We start from the raw sequence: 16,849 nt of genomic DNA, 5'->3' as shown, positions 1-16,849 counted from the left end.
AAGAGGTAACTTGGCACCTATTTTCCACCAAAAAAACAAGGAGAGAAATGGATGCTTCAGTACAGCACATCTCTGAAGGAGAGCAGAGAAGTAGGTCATCTATGTACTGCAGGAGCACCATGGCAGGATCTAGAGGGATCCAGTTTTGGAGGATGGAGGCTAGAGTAGTTTAATACTGTGTGGGAGAATTTTGTGCACCCTGTGGGAGGACCAGACAGGTATATTGTTTGCCCTAAAGGTGATGGCCAACAAGTACTGACAGGATTTCTGCAGGGCAATGCCAAAATAAGCAATAACCAGATCCACAAACCATGAAATAACTGGCAATAGAGGGCAATCAAGCCAGTAAGGTGTGAGGATTTGGAACAGTGAGTGCTATCAATTCTGTTACTTTGTTGAAGGTGTGAACGTTGTATATCATTCAGGAAGAAGGGGGATGGCCTTTTTCTCCATTCTTTATCATTGGATACAGTGGAGTGTTGCAAGAAGTGGTTTCTTTTATGGTCCTGGCCTGTAATAAGATGTGAAGTGTTATTCCAATGGCTGCCTATTGTGCGGGCCTTAAGGAGTACTAAGGTGTGAAGAAAGCACAGCCCCTTCATTCACCTTGACTAAGATAGGATGGACCAGAAGCTTCCCAATATCTGTCCTGCTAGTTGCCCATAGTGTCTGTGGAACCTGACTAAGCTGGGCTATATCTGCACAGAACGTGCACATGTTTGCTGTTTCAAAGAAAAAAAAAACATGTAACAAGCAAATTAACTGTTCATCCACCTCAGAGCCAAGGGTAACAGTAACGTTGGGTGAGAAGTGGATAGTGGTTTGCAAGGCTTGTAGCACATCGGCCCCAAGCAGGTTTACCGATGCAGTGTCACTGACTAGGAATTGTGTTAGAATCCTTTCTGTGGGGTAGACAGTTTTGTGACCCTAGTCAATATCTGCAGCTAGAGGCATGGTTATTGGAGTCCCATTGGGATTGCCATCCACTCCAGTTCGGGTGATAAAGTCATCTGTGATCTCATAGGGGAAAATGTTATCTGCCAGGATTTGAACCCAGGAACTCATGTCCTCCAGGCAGCAGCTCTACCTGTTGAGCAATTCAGCCCTCTAGACAGCTCCTTTGCTGAACTGGTCTTTGGATCTTGTTTCTGCAAGTCTGGTTCCTGTTTCCCATTTAGCTTCAACCTTCACTAATTGGATTTTCTATATAAACCTGTCCCTGTTCCTCCCTCATTGCGTGTTTATTGTGCCCTGAGCCTTTACCCAAGCTCTCTCTCTGCATATCTGTCTTTCTTATAAGTGGACCATCATTTTTGTGTACCAAACCCCGCCTGCATCCCTGTCTATGTTCCTGCTTAAACCTTCTGTGCTGCATCGTCATCTCTGACTTGACTGCCTGTATTACAGACTTGGCTGTCCTAGTATCTATCAAAATCTCAAGCTCACAGGCAAGGTGCCTTTTACCCCGGGCATTATAGGATACAACCCGGGGTTTGGGGGTCGAGAGCGTGTTCCACCACAATCCACAGAGATTTTTTGCCACCAAGCATTCTGTTCATCGCATCTGCCACATGTCCATGCAGGCGAATGGGTGGAACACTACCTTCTTTACTCTTGGGAGCCTTTATTTGATGATCTCAGTCATAAGTCAGTCGGATGTCTCGCCCATTTGTATCACTAAGTCTGTGGTCCTTGAAGTATTCATACATAAAACATCCATTTAGTTCATACTCCTTGTATCCCCTCCTGGTCACTTCCTCAGACACTTTTCCCATCTTATTGCCCATATCAGTATAGCCATTATAAGGTAACCAGCCACGCTGTTCGCTGTTAAATTCATTCTATTTTTTGACATCCACATAGCCCTCTCCTCAAATACCAAATGAGATTCTTAAAGCACAATCGTTAACAATCCCTAAAAGAAAGAAGAATGGGAAGCATTTAAAGAGACCAGGATGGTTGAACACAAAACTTAAAACATATATTTTTTTCTCTTTTTAACGTGTGTATCAAATGGAAAGAGGGGACATTTCTAAAGAAGTCTGCAGAAACTGTAGGGCAAGTGTCAGAAAAGCTAAAGCTAATAATGAATTGAGGGTTGTAACAGAGGCCAAAAGCAATAAAGGATTCCGGGGGTATGTCAAAATAAAAAAAAAATCAAAGATACTATAGGATGTTTACAGGATTCAAATGGTCAATTGGTTAAAAATGATGTTGAGAAGGCCAAGCTTTTAAATTCCTACTTCGTATCTGTTTTCTCCCCTGTGCTATTGGAGGAAAACAAGAATGCAGGCTATCTATAAGCAGAGAGATGGTGAGGGAACACATAGCTAACTTAAATTAGTTCAAGTCTCAAGATCCAGATGAATTACATCCTAGGCTACTACAGAGAGCAGTGGAGGTAATTGCTGAACCACTCGCCATAATCTTTGAAAATTCCTGGAGAACAGGAGAAGTCCCAGAAGATTGGAAAAGGGCAAATGTTGTCCCCATCTTCAAAAAAGGGAAGAAGGTGGATCCAGGAAACTACGGGCCTGTGATCCTGACTTCTATACTGGGAAAGATCTTTGAACAAATTATTAAACAGCATGTATGCAAGTACTTGGAAGAAAAAGGAGTAATTAGCCAGAGCCAGCATGGGTTTGTAACAAACAAGTCATGCCAGACGAAGCTAATTTTCTTCTTAGGCAGAATCACCGACTGGGTTGATCTGGATAATACGGTAGATATACTATATCGTGGTTTTAGTAAAGCATTTGACAAAGTATCTCATACCAAACTTATTGAAAACATATTTGGAAAAGTGTATCGTTCATGATGAAAATGCGCGGTGCTTGGCGAGTGTTTTTTCACATACTCTCATGTGAGGTTGCCCTTAGGCTGAAATAGCCAATAAACTCCACAGAAAGGGAGTGTCACGTGCGTGTGAACTGGCCTTGCATGCGCAACAATTATAGTAATGGGTGTAGACATGTGCGCAACACGCTGATTATGGTCCTCTTCAAACCTCATTCATGCTCAAAAATGCACCGCTGTGGTGAGCATATTTGCGATACGCTTGTGTAAAGCCACCCTTAAACAGTGTTATACACCCATTTTTAGGGGTTTTGGTAAACTTGTGGTTCAGATTAAATTAATTTGGACCAAACCAAATTTTTCAAAAGTTGATTCCCCATTACTGAGCGCCGCCACAGTCCGCGCCATTTACATGAGATTAATTAGTTAGAATCTGTTAGTTTTCCTGTACTAAAAAATGCATCCTATAAATCTAGGGCTAGGATTGGAGTCCAAATGTAGATGATGCATAAAACTAATGAATGTCCTGTTCTTCACATAGGAACATCTTAACTACTATAAATGGTAAGCGTATAATGACGCTGTTACTATTTATTCCTCTATTTGATGTCATTACTAATAACTGAAACTGTTCTTTAAGTTATAAAAGATACAGACAAGCTCAATATGTTGACATGATGGGTTTAATGGGGATGTCCAAGAGTAGAAAATCATGGTTGCTTACTTCTAAACACAGCGCCACCCTTCTTTGTCGGTTGTTTCTGGAATTGTAGTTTAGTTTCCATTCACTTCAAAAAAACATTATTAAACTGATTCAGTTTATTTTTGTCCTATTTTGGGGACCAGAATTAGTGATCATCTGATCGCATGTAGAATATACTGCAATACTTAGGTGTTGCAGTATGTTGTAAATTTACTGTCATTCTATAAAATTTTGCATATTGCAGAAAAGACAGCCAACATACATCGCCTAAAAAAATATATCACTTTTGCCAGGGCTACCTCTTCCCATCCATCAGCTGAGTGTCTGGCCCACTGCAGTGACAGCGGCATCAGTGGTCATTGGAGGGTTTCTAAACAGCGGACCCCTGTCCATCAATTAATGATGGCCTATCGGAGGATAGGTCACCAGTTAAAAAACAAGACAGGAAACCCTTTTTAGAAGGACCCTCTACCATAAGAAAGCATGTCTTGAAACTAAACCGTATGAATCTCTATTTACGGAACTGTCATGGGAGGAGCTGAATTACCTGGAAGAGCACCTTAATTGGCTGCCGAAAAACCCATCAAACGCTGTAAGGGGTTATCTTGTAGGGTGACACATAGAGAACCTTCATAGCCGCCATCTACAGAACCTCTACCATAAGAAAGCACGTCTTAAAACTAAACTGTATACCTCTCTTCTTATTTTCAGAACTGTCACAGGAGATGCTGGATGACCTGGAACAGCACCTTAATTGGCTGAAAGGGGTTATCTTTTGGGGTGACACACAGATAATTCTCATAGCGGCCATCCACACAGTATAAAACTGGGCAGTAGTGACGGGCTGTGTCTTATAGGGGAACTCTTCTATAGACGCATGTCAGTTAGGTAAGGGAGGCAGTTATACCAGTGCTAGAGCTTATATAGAGAGATTATATAGGTTGCAGAATCTAAGTAGCTAAATGGCCATGATAGGCCACAATTGGAGCTGACTCCTATGTCAGCTTTAGGGTGGATTCAGACGACCGTATATCGGCTTGGTTTTCACGCCGAGCCGATATACGGTGTCCTCATCTGCAGGGGGGGAGGATGGAAGAGCCAGGAGCAGGAACTGAGCTCCCGCCCCCTCTCTGCCTCCTCTCCGCCCCTCTGCACTATTTGCAATAAAAGGAGGCGGGGCTACGGGGGCGAGAATTAGCCCCGCCCCTGTCCCACCTCTCCTCATTGCAAATAGTGCAGAGGGGCGGAGAGGAGGCAGAGAGGGGGCGGGAGCTCAGAGCACTGCTCCTGGCTCTTCCATGCTCCCCCCCTGCAGAGAGAGACGCCGTATATCGGCTCGGCGTGAAAACCGTGCCGATATACGTTCTTCTGAATCCAGCCTTAGGAAGCAGCTGGTAGCAGCCAGGTATGAAGCACGCATGGATACTGAGCTTATTCCATACTCTCATTACAGACCAATGACGTATGTTTATTGGTCATTAAAAGGGTTAATGGTAAAGGGATTTTCTGTGTGCTTAAAAATGATCCTAACAGTGAAAAAAGTGATTGTATTTTAAAAAATAACAGATATCGCCCTGTAAATCCCCCGCGATCCCAATGCAGTTGCTGCGGCGGATCCTGGGGAGAGTTTTGCTTGGATTTCTCTTTGCACTTCTAAAGAATATGTTCTTGTTTTTCTCAAGTCGTAACATGAAAACCACCCGGAAACCGTTCCGTGAAGGTAAAGTCTTCTCCCATCTATCAGATCCTGGATATTACATACATTTGGTATAATTGATTTTTACAGTCTCTACAAAATTATCATCCCATGTGGCAAACGCTATATGAAGAAAAAAAACAAAAACTGTTTCCCGTGTAAATGCATTATTTTTAAGGAGGGGATTAACACAAAAATGTGCAACTTTTTATGCTTTTCTTGATGCATTTCTAAAAAGTAGGCAGGGTTTGTCAGGAGGAGGCGTGGTCACCCCAGACCGACACATTTATTTATAATTTATGCCACAAACTGGCATGAATTATACAGAACTGTACGCCAGGCCGGACCTCATGTACATATCACTGTAGATGTACGGAGCTGCCAAGATGCGCCAAATACATGAAGAGGCATGCGCATATATTAGATGTGTGGTGCACCGAGGTGAAATCCTATGAAGACCAGCGTGTAAAATGCGGGTTTTAATACATTTTCCCCAATACGTGTATTCACTTGTGCACATTAAGAAAAAATTAAAAATACAAAAACTGATGCAAAATGCACAAACCCTTGTAAGAAATCAGTCAGTTTTTCACTGAGCAAAATCGCAGTTGCCTGTGAGGCCGAAATCCTCTTGTGATCCCCAGGGAGTCACAGATCACATGTGGGAACCCCTGACCTTACCCTATAGGTGTGAACTGTCTATTGCTTGTACAATGTCAACAAGAGTGGTTCCAAAGTAACGCTGACCTAGGGCTTCGACAGATAAGCATGTGCGCAAATATGTCCGCTGGGGCGTATTTACACATGAAGAAAGTTGTGAGATGGCAATACTCAGGCTGATACGTACGTGCCGGCCGTACTCATGTAATTTTTGTCCACGCAATGCCAGTTCACACACGCGTGATACTATTTAAAGCCTAATAAGGACCAGCTGTCTTCTCCCTGCGTCGCCCGCCAAGCCGCACCCTTCCCCTTGGGTTTTTTAAACCTGCCATTGACTTCTATAGCAGCTTTCTGCATAATACGCAGGAAGATAGGGCAGGTCCTGAGCATGAGAAATACGCTCAGGAGAACGAACCAATTGAAATGAATGGCTTCGCTCTGTCACATTTTACAGCCGCGATTTCATGCACGCAAAAACATGTGCAAACGCATTCATCTGTTTCAGCTCTAAGCCTATATTTACACGGACAAGAAAAAACACGCCAATTCTGTGATTGCGTGACAAACAGGATGTATGTGTTATAATAACCCATTACTTACAATGGGTTAATTCACATGAGCGATTTTTCTTGTGCAGCCATATCAAAAAATCGCAGCATGATTAGGGCGATAACCTCATAAATCAGGGCTGGGATAAGTGATCACGTTCTCCGTGATTCTGCCTCTTCTACAATGTTGACTTTACTGAACACAGTTGTTAATTATATTTTTGATTGCACACGTCCATCGCCAAAATGGCGAACGCAGGCACAAAAGTCGCAGATTGGCGGGGTAATTTACAATCTCCCTGCACCTGGCTACTAAATGTAGCCAAGAGCCTGGAGATTTCATGGGGTGCCATGGTACGCGTTTCCCAGTCACATGATCACCGTTATCCAATGGATAACGGCGATCACGTAAAAGTAAAAAAAAGCTCAGTTTTCACCTCCCGTCACGGATCGGATCCGTGAGGGGAGGTGAAATTACTTAAGTAAGGCCACCAGCGATGTTCCCTGATGGGATCCTTATCCGCGGACCTTTCCCCAGTTTTGGCGCATGCACCTGAAGCCAAAATGGTGGACACAAGCGCAGAAGCTGGGGAGGGCAAGAGGAAATTTAAAATCTCCTTGCTCCTGGCTACTAAAGGTAGCCAAGAGCTTAGAGATGTCATGGGGGGCCACGGTGAGCGGTCTTCAATCACGTGATCGCCATCATCCAATGGATAATAGCGATCACATAAAAGTTAAAAGACAGTTAAAGTTTGATGCTCCGTTCAGTTTGGGCCCTGTTGTGCATCCAGACAGAAGATTAGGGATACAATGGGTATGTTTCTGAACATGGGATAAATGGGGGTATACATTTTGGGATGAAAGTCTTTATTCCTATGTATGCTGTACAAAAAAAAAAAATTTTAAAATGACATAATTGCCAAAAAACAAAAATCGTAATTTTTTCCTTCTGCTTTGCTTCGATTCATTTAAAAATGGTGAAATCAAAATACGCAGTACACCCCTAGATGAATGGGTTAAGGGGTCTAGTTTTTAAAATGGGGTCATTTGTGGGGGTTCTCTATCGTTTTAGCCGCTCAAGGGCTCTACAAGTGGGCAATGGGGCCTAAATCACCTTCAAGCAAAATGTCTGTTCTGAAAACCACCCGCTGCTACTTTCAGTTAGTGCTCTGTTGTGCATACGGACAGAAGATTAGGGCCACAATGGGTATGTTTCTGAACATGGCACAAACGGGGGTATCCATTTTTGGGTGAAAGCCTCCATTCATATGTCTGCTGTCCAATAAAAACTGTTTTTAAAATCACATAATTGATTAAAAAAAAACTAAAATCGTAATTTTTTATTTCTACCCGTACAATTTTTTATTTCTGCTTTGCTTTGATTCATTCAAAAACTGTTGAGTCAAAATACGCAGTACACCCCTAGATTAATGCGCTAAGAGGTATAGTTTCCACAATGAGGTCATTTGTGGGGGTCCTCCGCGTTTTGGCCGCTCAAGGGGTCTACAAGTGAGCAATTGGGCCTAAAACGCCTTCAAGCAAAATGTCTGATCTGAAAGCCACCAGCTGCTCCTTTCGGTTTTGGCCCCATTGTACGTACGGACAGAAGAATAGGGCCACAATGGGTATGTTTATGAACACAGGACAAACAGGGGTATGCATTTTGAGGTGTAAATCCTCATTTTCATGTGCACTATAGAAAATAATCCTGTCTTTAAAATGACATATTTGCAAAAATATGAAATTTTATTGTTTCTACTCTAAATTGCATTAATTCCTGAAAAGAAACTGTGGGATCAAAATACTCCTGACCCCCCTCAGTGAATACACTAAGGGGTGTATTTTTTAAAATGGGGTCATTTGTGGGGTTATCTATAATTCTGACACCGATGAGCCTTTGCAATCTTGGCTTGGTGCAGGAAAACAAAGTGTTCCTCAAAATGTTGATAATGTTAAATTTGTACATCTCCTAAATGGTTAAAAGAAAAAACGAAAGCATTTCAAACGTGCGTCCAAAATAAAGTGAACACATGGAAATATATATCTTAGCAAAAATTTGTACAGTATGTTTGCACATATTTGAGATATTACAGTTCAGAATGTGAAAAAATGATATACACAGGTTATATCAGCCTATTTTTACCACCTAAATGAAGTACAACATGTGGCGAAAAAACAATGTCAGAATAACTTGGATATGCAAAGCCTTTACGGAGTTATGATATGTTAAGTGACACACGTCAGATTTCCAAAATTTGGCTCCGTCACTAAGGCGCAAACAGGCTTGGTCACTAAGGGGTTAGGTAATCATCATAAGCAGTTTGGGATAAGTGATCACGCTCTCCATGATTCCGCCTCTTCTACAATGTTGACTTTACAGAGCACAGCTCTTATATTTCGGGTTGTACTTGTGTTTTTTTGGACACTGCGACTTCTCGGCCTTTACCTGGTAATGTTACTTATCTCATCCTCATATCACTTGGTTCTCATCTCTCTGTTCCATTCTGTCCAATCATATACATTTCTAGACGTCTCTAGTAGCAGGAAGAATAATGTTCTCCTCTTTTTCTTTCTCTCTTGCTTGCTGAAGCAACAGCGCCCAATGAGGATAACGGAGCACCCGAGACACCGCCTGGACCAGCGGATGCTGAAGGTAAAAACAGTCTCCTACTACCTAATATATATCTCAGTGAAATGAGGGGACTTGATGTTGTATGCTGGTCTCTGCCATTGTATTCAATAGGAGCTGCATCTGCATTTCCAACCCGGTTTGCTGTGCTATGGTCGGCACATTTTACTTCTTGCGCTGACCACATCGGAAATCATCTGATTGATTGGAATTTGAATGGCTGGTCCCAACGATCATCTATTGATGGCTTGTCAATTTAAAATACCCTTTTAAATACATGGCAGCCCTGAGAGTCTTTACTAGAGCCAGGGCTGCCATGGCAAACACTGACTCACCGCAATCACATGGTGGCTTAGATGGTGAGTCGGAGGGAGTGCCCCCCCCAATGCTGACAGTTTACATGCCGCCGTCAGGTTAGACAGTGCATGTAAGATGTCAAATAGCTGCTATCAGAATTAGCTCCAACTGTGACCTTTAGCGGCAGATGTCAACTGTCAGAACAGCCGTCACCCTCCTGGTATGCAGCAGGCTTGGCTCCCGGACCCGCTTTGTATCCACCCCACACCTCTGAGACATACACGTACACTACAAAGGTAGAAGGGGTTAACGTGATTAACATGATGATAACCTGTATATTTCTTTATGTTTACAGGATTGTCAGATAAGAACATAGTGACCCTTGGAGAGAACCTGATGGTCAAAACTGGAGAAATGAGAAGAAATTTGCTCTTTATCTACATATTCAAAAGTTGGCTTCCCACTAGTGATGCACCCTATGAATCACGGGTTGGGATTGGAGCCCAAATATAGATGATGTATGAAGCTAATGAGTGCCATGTTCTCCCCACAGGAACATCTGGACCGGAGGTCAGAATTAGGACCGTTATTATTCTAACTATTCCTGCTACAATGGAGATACTACGGAGCACAGCTCTTATGGTTTGCATTGTGTTTGTGGTTTTTTGGACATGGCGACCTCTCACTCGTTACCTGGTAAATTACATTATTTCATCGTTGCCCTTAGACAGTGTTATACAGCAGTTTTAGGGGGTTTGGTGAACTTGTGGTTCAGTTCAAATTAATTTGGACCAAACCGATTTTTTTCACAAGTTGTCTCCCCACTAGTGAGCGCCGCCGCAGTCCGCGCCATTTACAGTAGATTATTTAGTTAGGATCCGCTAGTCTTCCTGTAATAGGAAATACGCCCTATAAATCTCTGGTTCAGATTGGAGCCCAAACATAGATGATGTATGACACTAATGAATGCCTTGTTCTCCCCATAGGAACATCTGGACCGGAGGTCAGAATTAAGACTGTTACTATTCTGACTATTCCTGCTACAATGGACATACTATGGAGCACAGCTCTTATGGTTTGGATTGTGTTTGTGGTTTTTTTGGACATGGCGACTTCTTGACCTTTACGTAGTAAGTTACATTATTTCATTGTTGTCCTTAAACAATATTATACAGCAGTTTTAGGGGTTTTGGTGAACTTGTGGTTCAGTTCAAATTAATTTGGACCAAACTGATTTTTTTCACAAGTTGGTTCCCCACTAGTGAGCGCCCCCGCTGTCCACGCCATTTACTGAGATTATTTAGTTAGGATCCGCTAGTCTTCCTGTAATAGGAAATACGCCCTATAAATCTCGGGTTCAGATTGGAGCCCAAACATAGATGATGTATGAAGCTAATGAATGCCATGGTCTCCCCATAGGAACATCTGGACCGGAGGTCAGAATTAGGACTATTATTATCCTGACTATTCCTGCTACAATGGAGATACTACGAAGCACAGCGTTTATTTTCTTGTTGATCGTTTTTTTGGACACGGCGACTTCTTGACCTTTACCTGGTAATATTTCATCGCTGCCCTTAGATTGTGTTATACAGCAGTTTTAGGCCCCCTGTCCACGGCCGTGACCGGATATCGCTAGCTATATTTCACCACAGGGAGGAGGGGGAAGCACTGACGGGTCTCCGCGGTGAGCCTATATAATGGATAGGCTCACTGCGGAGAATCGCGGCAAATCACGACATGCAGTGATTTGAATTTTGCCAGCGGAGAATCGCTATTAACTCCGCTCCTGGACGTTGGGCTGTGCTTTCCATAGTAAGCCTATGGAAAGCGTGTCATCTTGCAATGCAAACTCTCCCGTGGACAGGCAGCCTTAGGGCTTTTGTTGAACTTGTGGTTCAGTTCAATTTAATTTGGACCAAACTGATTTTTCACAAGTTGTCTCCCCACTAGTGAGCGTCACCGCAGTCCGCGCCATTAACAGGAAATTAGTTAGAATTGGCTAGTCTTCCTGTAATAAGAGATGCGCCCTATAAATCTCAGGTTCAGATTGGAGCCCAAATGTAGATAATATATGAAACTAGTTAATGCCATGGTCTCCCTATAGGAACATCTGGACCGGAGGTCAGAATTAGGACTGTTATTATTCTGACTCTTCCCAGTATGAATGATAAGTGTATAATGACATTGTTACTACTACTATTTATTCCTCTATTTTATGTCATTACTTATAACTGTAGGAAACCGTTCCCCAATTTATTAAAGATATAGACAAGCTCAATATGTTGACATAATAAGGGTTAATGGGGTTGTCCAGGGTTAGAAAAACGTGTTTTTTTTCAAACACAGCGCCACCCTTCTTTGTGGGTTGTTTCTGGAATTGCAGCTCAGTTTCCATTCACTTCAACAAAAGGTCATTAAACTGACTTTTATTTTACTTTTTTTTGTCCTAATAGGTGACTTGAATTAGTGATCGTCTGATTGCATGTAGAATATACTGTAATACTTAGGTTACATGGCCTAGCAGGTTCCTCCCTTCCTCTACAGTTTGTGTCTAAAGTTGGATCATCATCCGCTAAACCATTTTCATTTTCTCTGGGTGTTTCCTTACTTTTGAGACACCACTGTATATATTGGTTTGCTTTGTGATTGAAGTGATTATGTTCTTGTTTCTTAGGCTGCCTGTCCATGCGCGATTGTTCATTGTGTTACCCGCGGTGATAACCAGCCGCTGGTAAGGCAGTGAGCGCTTTTTCATAGCATTGCTATGGAAAGTGCAGCAGGGGCATCCACGAGTGGAGAATCATAGCAATTCTCCGCTCGCGGGATCTAAATCGCGGTGTGCCGCGATTCTCTGCTGTGAGCCTATCTATCAGATAGACTCACCGCAAAGAACTGATAGCGGCCCCCCTCCTCCCCCGCGGCAGAATATCGCTGGCGATATTCCGCAACGGCCGTGGACAGGGGGCCTTACAGGAGATATAGCAACAGAAGACCTGCTGCCGACCACCCTGACTACATATCCTGAAGGTAATATAGCATGACTGTCCATGGAGGATATAGACTTATATAACAGGATGCGGACAGAAGAGACTGTAAGGGGAAATGTGGGAATCTAACCTAATGTATATAATGTGACTTACTGACATAGATGCATTTGTGTACTAGGAAAGCGTGAGGACGTCTATGGGTTGGGGCTCATTCACATGGGCATATATGTATTTCAGTTACGTAAATATGCAGCGTATTTATGTGACTGAAATGTGCATACTTTCTGCTTATTGTGCACAAAAAAAACCCTGAAAGGCTGTTCCCAATGATTTCAGTTTAATATGGGTTATTTTTGTACATAATATACACTAAAATAAGAAATGCTTCGATTTTTCTTACGTGACTGAAATACGCACACGGGAATAAACCCACTGAAATCACAGTTTTATTCACTGTGTAATACGCTGCATACTTATGTTCATGTGAAAGAGCCCTCACTGTATAACTGGGGACTGTGTGAGTGTGCGGATGGAAAAGAGTTTTTTTGTGGCCCCTGCGGACGCTTTAATGAGCTGCTGTAGATGCGGAGCCTTAACCTGTAGAGACACTGATTGCTGATCGGTGTGATCTGTAGAGAGCGTGTACCAGCCCGGATGAGTAGGTAAAGAGACAGCAAACACAAAGAGATTAGAAATACAAAGTGTCTGTTGAATCCCGTATGGGCGGTAAATCTGAAAATGTATCGCTAGAACCATTGATGTTCTAGAAGGTTGTGTTAATCTGAGCAGTTTATAGAACGGATTTGATAATGAAAAGACTGGCAAGCCGATACAGCGTTCCCAGATTTCACAGTCCGTGTTACTGAGTGTTATGAAGTGTATTACCAAAGTATTCAGAACGGTTACAATGTGTTGAACTGTGAGTCTGGTTAAAGTGACTTACAGCTGGTTCCACTTAAACTGGTTCAAGCCAGGTATGAAGCAAGCATGGCTACCGAGCTTGTTCCATACTCACCCTACAGATCAATGCCGCACGTTCATGTGATTCGTCATTAAGGGGTTAACTTTAAGGGGATTCTCTGTGTGCTTAAAAATTTTCCTAACTGTGAAAAAGGAGAGAGAATTTTAAAAAATAACGGATATTGCCCTGTAAATCCCCCGCGATCCCAGTGCGCATGCTGCGGCGGATCCTGTTGGAGATTTCTTTTGAAAACAACGGCATTCGCAGCAACACCAACAATAGCAGCAGCAACAACACTAAGGTCAGCGGCAACAACACTAACAGTGGCAGCAACAACAGTGTCAGCCATGAAAACAGTGACAGTAGTGGCAACAATACCGACAACAGCGGCAACAAAAGCATCAGCCATGGAAACAACAGTGGCGCCAACAAACCTACCAACGGCACCAACAACAGTGTCAGCTGTGGAAACAACAGTGACAGTGGCGGCAACAAAACCAACAACTAACCAACAACAGTGTCAGCCGTGGAAACAACAGCGGTGGTAACAACACCAAAAGTGGCAACAGCAGTGTCAGTCATGGAAACATAAACTTTTATTTTTCCATCCCCACTTTCAAAAACCATAACCCTATTTTTCACCAGTACCATTTAATATTCAACACTGTATAAATTATCTCTCTTTTCCACATCTGTCAGCAGCACCGCCGGATGACCCGAGGAAAGGTATCCTTGGATGCGGAAAGCCAAAAGTAAAAGTAGGCAGTTATTTCATGGGTTGTGAAGCCAGCGCTCCCACTTCCTCCAATGTCCGCTGATGCTGCTGTAACTGCAGTGGGCCAGACGATCAGCTGATGAAAGGGATTTCTGAGCAGCGGACCCCTGTCCATCAAATACTGATGGCCTATCAGAGGAGAGGTCATCAGAGGAAAAACAGGGCAGGAAACTCTTTATAGAAGGTCCCTCTACTATAAAAAAGCATGTCTTAAAACTAAACTGTATACATCTCTTCTTATTTCCAGAAGTGTCACTGGAGATGCTGGACTTCCTAGAACAGCACCCTAATTGGCTGCCAGAAAATCCAATCAAAAGCCATAAGTAGTAATCTTATGGGGTGACACCTTGAGACTTCTCATAGTGGCCATCTACACAGTATAAAACAATGTAATCTCACCCTACAGATCAATGACACACCTTTATGTGATTGGTTATTTAAGGGTTAACTTTAAAGGGATTTTCTGTGTGCTTAAAAGTTATCCTAACTGTGAAAAAGCAGAGAGAATCTTAAAAAATAATAACGGATATTGCCCTGTAAATCCCCCGCAATCCTAGTGCGGATGATGCGATGGATCCTGCGGGAGATTTCTGTTGAAAACAACAGCAGTGGCAACAACACCAACAGCAACAATAGCAGCAGTAGTGGAAACAACAGCGGCGGCAACAAAAGTGTCAGCCGTGAAAACAGCGACAGTGGCGGCCACAATACCAACAACTGTGGCAACAACAGCGTCAGCCATAGAAAAATCAGTGCCGACAACAAAACTAAAAGCGGCGCTAACAAGAGTGTCAGCTGTGGAAACAATAGCGGCGACAGCAACAGCAGCAGCAACAACAGTGTCAGCTGTGGAAACAACAGTGGCGACAACAACAGCGGCAGCTACAACACTATCAGCTGTGGAAACAACAGTGGCGACAACAACAGCGGCAGCAACAACAGTATCAGCTGTGGAAACAACAGGGACAGTGGCTGCAACAACAACGTCAGCCGTGGAAACAACAGCGGTGGTAACAACACAAAAAGCGGCAACAATAGTGTCAGCCATGGAAACATAAACATTCATTTTTCCATCCCCACTTTCAAAAACCATAACCTTATTTTCCGACTATGTGAAGCTACATGGGGCTGTTTTTGCAGTTGTATTTTTCACCAGTACCATTTATTATTCAACACTGTATAAATTACCTCTCTTTCCCACATCTGTCAGCAGCGCCGCCGGATGACCCCGGGGAGAGGTATCCTTGGATGCGGAAAGCCAGAAGTAAAAGTAGGTAGTTATTTCATGGGTTGTGAAGCCGGTGCTCCCACTTCACGCAATGTCCGCTGATGCCGCTGTCACTGCAGTGGGCCAGACAATTAGCTGATGGATGGGGTTTATGAGCAGCGAATTCCCCTCCATCAAATACTGATGGCCTATCGGAGGATAGGTCATCAGAGGAAAAACAGGACAGGAAACTCTTTTTAGAAGGACCCTCTACCATAAGAAAGCAAGTCTTAAAACTAAACTGTATACCTCTCTTCTTATTTTCAGAAGTGTCGCAGGAGATGCTGGACCTCCTAGAACAGCTCATTAATTGGCTGACAGAAAATCCCAACAAAGGCCATAAGGGGTGATCTTGTGAGGGAACACATAGAGAATTCTCATAGCGGCCATCTACACAGTATAAAACTGGGTAGTAGTGACGGGCTGTGTCTTATAGGGGAATACTTCTATAGACGCATGTCAGTTAGAGAAGGAAATAAGGGAGATGGACTAAATCCTCCACCGTGGGACACAGTTATACCAGCGCTAGAGTATATATAGAGAGATTATATAGACTGCAGCATCTAAGTAGATAAATGGCCATGATGGGGGCCAGCACTGATTGTGGCTATAGTCAGCAGATGTCAGCTGTAGGAATTAGCTGGTAGCAGCCAGGTATAAAGCAAGCATGACTACCGAGCTTGTTCCATACTCGCCCTACAGCTCAATGACATACGTTTATGTGATTGGTCATTTAAGGGTTAACTTTAAAGGGATTTTCTGTGTGCTTAAAAATTATCCTAACTGTGAAAAAGGAGAGAGAATTTTAAAAAATAACGGATATTGCCCAGTAAATCCTCCGCGATCCCAGGGCTGATGCTGCGGCAGATCCTGTGGGAGATTTCTGTTGAAAACAACAGTAGTGGCAACAACACCAACAGCGGCAGCAACAATAGCGGCAGCTGTGGAAACAATAGTGGCGGCAACAACACTAACAGTGGCGCCAACAACAGTGTCAGCCGTGGAAACAACAGTGGTGACAAGAACACCAACAGCGGCGGCAACAACAGTGTCAGCCGTGGAAACAACAGTGACAATAGTGGTAACAACGTCAGCCGAGGAAACAACAGCGGTGGTAGCAACACCAAAAGCGGCAACAACAGTGTCAGCCGTGGAAGCATAAACTTTCATTTTTCCACCCCCACTTTCAAAAACCATAACTTTATTTTCCAACTACTCTTTTCCAGAACTGTCAGCAGTGCTGCCGGATGACCCGAGGAGAGGTATCCTTGGATGCGGAAAGCCAAAAGTAAAAGTAGGTAGTTATTTCATGGGTTGTGAAGCCGGCGCTCCCACTTCCTCCAATGTCCGCTGATGCTGCTGTCACTGCAGTGGGCCAGACGATCAGCTGATGGATGGGGTTTCTGAGCAGCGGACCCCGTCCATCAAATACTGATGGCCTATCGGAGGATAGGTCAACAGACGAAAGGCAAGACAGGAAACCCATTTTAGAAGGACCTTCTAGCATAGGAAAGCAAGTCTTAA

General features: G+C 43.3%; 1 long non-coding RNA gene across 1 annotated transcript in view; it reads left to right on the top strand.

The window, feature by feature from the left end:
• Positions 1 to 9,113, top strand: part of LOC136621465 (uncharacterized) — a 69,600-nt gene extending 60,487 nt beyond the window's left edge. The window contains exon 4 of the long non-coding RNA XR_010791244.1: positions 8,997 to 9,113. This is a non-coding gene — a long non-coding RNA (uncharacterized lncRNA). The remainder of the gene's footprint in view (positions 1 to 8,996) is intronic.
• Positions 9,114 to 16,849: the final 7,736 nt, after the last annotated feature.

The sequence above is a fragment of the Eleutherodactylus coqui genome, chromosome 1 (assembly GCF_035609145.1).
Source record: "Eleutherodactylus coqui strain aEleCoq1 chromosome 1, aEleCoq1.hap1, whole genome shotgun sequence".
Classification (NCBI taxonomy): domain Eukaryota; kingdom Metazoa; phylum Chordata; class Amphibia; order Anura; family Eleutherodactylidae; genus Eleutherodactylus; species Eleutherodactylus coqui.
Note: the sequence above shows the minus strand (reverse complement) of the source record. Positions and strands in the feature narration are given on the sequence as shown.